The sequence below is a fragment of the Columba livia genome, chromosome 19 (assembly GCF_036013475.1).
Source record: "Columba livia isolate bColLiv1 breed racing homer chromosome 19, bColLiv1.pat.W.v2, whole genome shotgun sequence".
In the NCBI taxonomy this organism is placed as follows: Eukaryota; Metazoa; Chordata; class Aves; order Columbiformes; family Columbidae; genus Columba; species Columba livia.
In genome coordinates this window covers 1,170,680-1,178,057 of record NC_088620.1, presented here as the reverse complement: position 1 = coordinate 1,178,057, position 7,378 = coordinate 1,170,680, and positions in this window count along the sequence as shown.

The following is a 7,378-nucleotide window of genomic DNA, read 5'->3' as shown; positions in this document are numbered from 1 at the left end:
CTCCTGTGCCGTTGGTGTTCCCCGTTCTGACCGTCAGTAATGCTGCTTGGACTGGGTTGCAGGGCTTGTCGGATGGGTTTTGTGACACTTTGAGACTCTCAAAATGATAGGTGAAGGGCAAAAAGGGAAAAAATCCCCAAGTTTTATGTTTAGGTCTTAACAAAGAACCTATAGTTGCACGAGAGAATGCAAACCTACCTAAAATCGCTGTGCTGTTAATGTAATGGCCGTATGGTGAAATAAAGAAGATAAACGCCCCTTCTCAAAATCAGGGGAGTCCGGCTGGATGTCAAGGAGATCAGTGAAACTAATTCAGTGTTTCCTCCGTTACAACTTTTCCTCCATCTTACTGACATGTTAAAAGGAAAAGCTTCGTGTATCCATAGAGAAAAGAATTTGTGGCGGCTTCTCAGTAAAGAATGCATTTGAACGCAATGCAGACGTGTAGTGAGATTTTTTCAGTCTGTTACGTATCAGTTTTGCTTTCTAGATGTATAAGTGCCTGAAATTAAAAATCTTGTTGATTTAAAATAAAAGCAATATGTTATTTTTCCCAAGCGTTGGGCGGGAGGAGCCGCGGAGCCAACCGTGGCGCTCGAGCTGCTGTGGAGCGGGAAAGTCCATCAGCTCCTGTTGGGAGAGGAGATCCTGAGCTTCCCGAGCCCTCGCTGCGGACGCCTGGCAGCGGGTGACATGTGCTGACGGTGCTCAGCGTCCCTGTGCTGCTGAAGGGGAAAGGTGCCTGATATTTGAAATGAGTTGTGTCCGGTCAGTTGCTGTCACCTCAGAGAGCCGTGGTGCTGTGTCCCACGCGGGCCGGGCGCCCCTGGGGACACACTGCGAAGCTCGGGGAGCTCCAGAGGTCACGTTTTGGCACAGGACACATCGGGCAGTGTCCTGTGTGTGGTTTCACCGCTGCTGTCCTGCAGGGCCCATAAGAGGCTTGACTGCTTGGCTTGAGATGGAGCACAAGGTACCGAGAGCACTCATTCCAACGGACCACAAATGACCATCTTTAAGATAAGCACACAGAGAACCTGCGTTCTGTGTTCTCCTCTTTCTTTCAACCCTTGGGTACCTAAAATCCCATTTTCTTGTCCACCGGTTGGGCTGGGAAGCTGGCTGAGAGAAAGAATATCCTGCTGCCAGATGCTCTTTTTTTCGTTCTAACACAGTTGTTTTTCTCTTCACTTGATAAAGTTAAAATAAACAGTCTCTGGGGTGAATTACAGGCGTCAGAATTGGATTGGCATACAAACTGTAGAGCAGTTGGTGGCTGGGAGTCTGGGGAAAAAGAAACAGCAGGTTTTAGCTAGAGGGGACAACAGCTTTATTTCCCTCTTGGTCCTTGACAACTAAGCAGATGTCCTACAATTATTGTTTTACCTTCTAGTAATATAGTGTTTTTTCCCGTCCTCCCAGGTATGCGACTGGCTCTTTTGCAGATGTGCAAGTGCATCTCTTCCCTAGTTCAAATCCATCTTCGTGCACCACTAGCTCCATCTATTGCCCATTAATGGTTGGCTGAGATTCAGAGAGGCGCTTCCCCAACCCGGGACAATGAGCTGTGCTGGAGCCTGAAGAATGCAAACTTTCCCCTGTATTTTTCTATAGCAGTACCGAAATCTGTTTCTAGCCTTAACAAAGCTGCAATCCAGGTTTATCATCCTACAAGGCATCTGACAGGGAAGTTAAATAGCATTCCAGACACATTTTTGAGAACTTACTTGGGACACGAGGAATGTTCGTGTTTTTCCCAACAGGTGGGCGTTCAAGCTGAAGCCTGTGTCTATACAGTCTGTGTGTGTCTGCAATGTATATATTCCCAGGTATTTTAGTGTCTGCATTTGCACCATGCCTGGTTTCCCAGGTTTGTATTCAGTGTCTGCTTTGTCTGTGAGTGCCAAATGACTCCTTAAATTCTTGACCTTATTTAAAGAGATGTTGGGTAACTTGGAACATTTAACAAAATCTGCAGTACAGTTTCAGTCTGCACAGCTTGCACCTGCTCTTGCAGTGTGAAAGACAAACACGCTGTTTCTTCAGGGTAACAAGTGTAAATCACAAGTCGATTTTCTGCTCTCTAGAACTAGAGTTGCAAAAAGTAAAGTCATAGCAGACAAGGCCTTTGATCCTCTAGAGACGGGACTGGTTTTGTGTAACGGGAAGGAGTGATGGACAGAGGGTTTCCATTGTTCCAGCACGGTCTGGTGGAATAACTCAGCACCTGTTTGTTGGAGGTTTGCAAAGGACAGACGGCCAACCCTGACAGCCACCGACAGCCACACACACCGCGCTGGTCCCCAGCTCTGTCTGGTGAGAGGATCCCAGTACAGCACTGGCGGGAGTGTGCTGCCCAGTAGCTTGTGGCTGTTGGACTGGTGCCTATGACTGTTCACAGTGAAAGGTGACAGGTCACCCCGGCACGTGTGTGTGAAACCACGGGCAGCTGGAGAATCCCAAGCAACACTTTCTCGTGCTGTAAGCAGCTGCGCTGGTGTCTCTGCTGCATGAAGTGCAGACAACGGGGCGACTGACAGCCCCTACGCTCCACGTCTGTCTGCAGAGCTCGTGGGAGAGTGTTCCGGAGCCCGCACCGTCCAGCGCTGCACAGGACTGCTTTGCATTAGCGCTGGCCGGAGGCAACGCAAATCATCCAGCAGCTGAAAGCACATATTGCAGCGGCGCCCCAACCCCGGTTGTGGCTGCGTCCTGTGCGTATTCCAACAGAGTCCCTGGATCCCAAAGTAGCCGGCAGCTCCCGTAACGTCCCAAGGTGAACTTGTGTTAGGAGCGGAGCCAGGCAGGGATAATCACTGAGCTGGAGAATAAATGCGCCATGTGTCTCTCCTGTTCAAAACCACTCTAATTTCAAACATCTTGCCTCAACAACGATCTGTTAACAAACTGCAGGCCAAGAATCTGTCAGAAGAATTTAAATACAATTCTGGCGAGATCAGAACTAGATAGACTAAAACTTTATCAACCTGTGACTAAAACAAAGCTAATGGAGTAAGTGCTTACCCAGAAGATGATCTCTTCAGGATCTTTGTCGTGCAACTGTTACAAAGGCAGGAGATGGATTTGAGGTCTTGAAACTCATTGCAGGAAATAGAGAATTGACCTGAGTGCAAGACGGTGTCTTCATTACTTTGGAAATGGGAAGAAGAGGTTGAAGCTGGGAGCAGACAAGTGTTGCAGTCGAGGGGATGATGCACTGAAATGGGAAGCAAGTTCCCAAGAGTTCCTGAAACAACCATTTTCTGAACGGTGAAAAGGAGCAGGCAGGAGTAAAAAAAGGCACCTCCCTCCAAGGCCGCGGACAAATGGAGTGCCCGAGGAGCCCTTCGCTTGCTTTCAGCTAAATGCTATAGGATGCCAGAAACTCAGGAAAGTCCAGTGCTGATCTTACTCTATTTTCTCGCATTATGATACTCAAATCACTATGCTACTGTCTATCACTTGTCAATACCGTTTGGAAGTGCCTGAATTTCTGGTGGTCTGTTGACAATTGTAAAAGTCCTTCTGTTAGTAGTGTTGGAGTAAGTTTTCAGCTTTATTTAGGTCCTGGCAGAACAAGCTGGCAGCACTACACAAGTTGGAAAAGAGGAAGAGTCTCAGGTACAAAGAGGTCTCTGTGCCGCTCCCTGAGATGCTGCTGCATGTTGTTAAAAGGGATGTGAAGTGGGGAGTCTCCATCTGGACTGTGAATATGTATTGGAGTTGACTGAACATGACTGCAGAGGCACAGCCATTATAAAGACAAGGTAAACTTCCCCAAATAGGTGTTGGTAACCTCTAAGTGTTCACGTTGCAGAACACACTTGGAGCAGCGGGTTGAGGCTGTCTATGTATTGTATTACAGCTGTGACCTGCTGGTTCAGGCACAAGTCTCCCAGCACCGGTGACCGGATGCACGTATTGATGCTGCACAGTGCGGGAGAGCAGAAATAAGGGGAAGCTTCGTGGTTGCCTGTGCTGGTCTGACTGAAACACTGATCCAAACCCGCAGGGGCACCCAGGGCTCAGCCAGACACAACACGCCGCCTCCTTCTCAACATCTGTGTTCCTGGAGTTGATGTGGAACTGCTTATGCCTGTTGTTTGTAAACCTTCCCTCCTGTCTTGTGACTGATGTGATTAAATCCAGTAAAGAGATGGTTTCTCCATTGCCAGGTTCCTGCAGCGAAAACTTGGGCCATCTGCTTAATGGTCCATTGCGTTTCTGGTGGCACGGCGCTGGCTGGAGCTCTGGTGTTGTGCAACAGTCACGTATGGAAAGCTTTACCCTTTAATGTGGAAAATGGGAAAGACAGATGCGATCTGAGTCTAATATTGCTCCTGCTCTTTTTCCTCTCGTCTCCCAGGAGCTCTCTTGCTGCCGCCGTTCCTCACTCTGAGCGCCAGAGCCGCTCTCCTTACCTGGTGGCGCAGTCGCTGTCCCGGAGCGAGCCCGCTGCCTCGGCGCTGCCACTCGGCTCTCCTGAGGATACGAACCAGCCCTCCGGGATGTCTGTCTGTCTGTCTGAGCCCACGCATATCCCCTAGCCCCATTGCTTCAGAATGCACCCCACACGAATAACAGTTTGCCAACTTTTTGCTGGCTGTGATTACAGCTGATAGTAGATCTGCAGTGGGTGTCTGCTTAAACCAGCAAAACACCTTTATTAGAAAACTATGGAAAAAGGATACCAGAGAGATTTATGGTTTCACAGAGAATCAGAACCAAATGCCCTGTCTTGCTGGTAGGAGGATGGGAGATTTAGGAATAGTTAGTAGCTTGAGAAAACAAAACAAACCAAAACAATGATAGATGAATAATAAAGGCAGGTCCCTTTTTTTTTCTATTAAAAGTTTCTAGGCTACAGAGATTTGTTACAAATGATGGCACTAAATAACCAGCCGTGCCCAAGCTCCCCTGAAAGGCTCTCTAATATCAGCAGCTGATGCCCAACTGCGCAGGGACACAATTGGGTCTGGTCCTCCAGACAATACACCTGTCATTGGGAACAGAGAGCTGGCAATTAGCAGGGGAGGCTCTGTGTTGCGCTTTCATCCCAGACAATAAGAAGGGCCTGGAAAAGTGAGATTAAGGCTGGCATGTCCACAAGAGATTGTTGAAACAAACCCTACCGAGACTTGGGGCCATTTAAGAAGCAAAAATAACAAAACCTTGGTTAAATCTAACTCCACAGACAAGTCTAGAAAGCAAAATAGCACTGGAAAAGGATCATTTGCCTTAGACATATAAGCCTGGGGTTGCGGAGGAAGGACTTTCTCCTCAGGTGAGTTGTCTTGCAGCTGTCAGCGATGCGCCGCAGGACGGGAGCACCAGTGGCTGCTGCGCACGAAGCTGCAGCGGGAGTTGCGTGTTGCTCAGACAGGACTAGCACTAAGCACCAGATTTTTCTACCCAGCTAATGCAAGTTCTACACCCTGGGCAATACTCCGTACTTGGCACTCTGAATGTTTAAAAGTCTCCCAAATTACTAGCACTACAAGAGCCCTGAAAGCAAAGCAGCAACAGAAGTAGTGACCCACGTTGCAGCTCACAGGGCACGGTGGGGCGAGTGCCGCAGGGTGAATTGTACACTTTGCTGCGCAAGGAGGTGACCGGTGCAGACGGGCTCTGGAGACCTGCACGTCCCCTTGGGGAGCTGTTGCTCTTCCTGCTTGTGAGCTCGTGTCCTCTTCCCTCAGTTTCCCCACGGACATAGCCCTGCCATACCTGACTCTTGAGATGAAGCTTGCAGCATCAGGAAGTTGGGTCAACCCTGATGTGACAGACGTGAAAGGAGAGGGTGAGGGGAAATCGCTTGAACCAGACAAATAATGGGATCGCCAAACATGCAGGTGTCTGGCCATAAAAGCAATTCAGCATAGACCTTTTGTGTGCAGAATAAGTATGCTTGTTTGGAAACCTGAAGAATGATCTTGAACATGTGTCCTCCTGTCTCCCTCCTGCAGAGCTGTGAATGTGAAATTGCATCCACAATCCAAAGTCCAAAGAGCAACTTGTGCAGGTGACGGCTGCTGCCAGCCAGCCTGGCCCGGCACTGTTGCTGCGGAGCTCCGGACCAGTCTTCTGGGTAACGTGAGCAAAGAGGTCAGGTAGGGATGCTGGGACTTTTCCAGAGGAGGTGCAAGAGTTGTCCAGACTTTTCCAGGCACCTCTGATAGCTTGATCCATCAGAGAGTGATAACGTGTGTTAACAGCTTCCTTGGAGTGACAGACATGGGATGTCCTGTACTGACACCTCCCTGTCAGCTGGAACAGTGGGAAGTTGTGCCACAACCGGATCACTGCGATGCCGTGTTAATTGCTTCCCAAATACTGATGAATCTTCTTTCGGGAGAGCTGACCAGCAGGTCCTGCCGGAGCAGAAGCCAGCAGCCTGTCAGCCAGCGGGGGCTCAGCGCAGCGCGCTCCCGTTTCCACACCGGAATCTCAGAAGGAGAGGAGTGTCAGCATGGAAGTGTCTGTTCCAGAAATGTGTTAAATATACGGGCTGAGCACAAGCTCAGAAATCCATTAGTCCTGTTCCGGTTTCAGTGGTAGACCATCCATTCTCAGCCTTAAGTTTCCCACAGAGGGTCGTTTTTTTTCAGTTAGAAATGGGAAAAAAGAAAGGTTGGAGTAAAATAACATCTACAGAAAGGTTGGAGTCAAATAACATCTACAGCTGGGCTAGGGAAATATTATTTTGAAGGATAACTCTGCAAGGGACAGGCAAAACAACCTAGTGATCTCTGACACACATGGTGCTTTGTTCCATTTTTCAGTGTATCTTGCTTAGACACATGGCTTTCTACTCCACTTGGCAAATATTTGATTTATAAAGATTAACATGTTGCTAGCCCATGTGCTGGGAAGATCTTCCAAGGGTTGTGTGAAAGATGTGCCTTGAGGGTGGCAGATCGGGGTTTACTCGCTGGTAAGGATAACGCTTCTTAAAATGCACCTGAGCTGATTTTTTAAATTGACTGCATGTAAACAGAATGGTAACCTATTTAAAAATAAGCTAACCCAGAGTGACAGCATCACCCAAACTGCATAACACAATTTGCCCTTTGTTCAGCTGCTTATTAGAGAGATTTACAGGCATTAAAAGTACGTTGGGATTTCACCATCTAGCTGTCCAGGGTCACATGTCTGCTTGCCAAGGTCTTCTTGCACTGGATGGACATCTCTTAACTCTGAGAACCCTGTTGTTTCTGATGCGGTTTGAGGTGTGTGGATGGAGGCTGACCCAGGGCTCGGGTGCCCTCAGGAGACAGCTGCGTTCTCGCCAGAGCCCCCAGAGCAGCCCTCAACGCCACCCAAAGCATCCACTGAAAGTCCAGTGTGTGATTATGAAGTTAGTTCAAAATTAAATCCA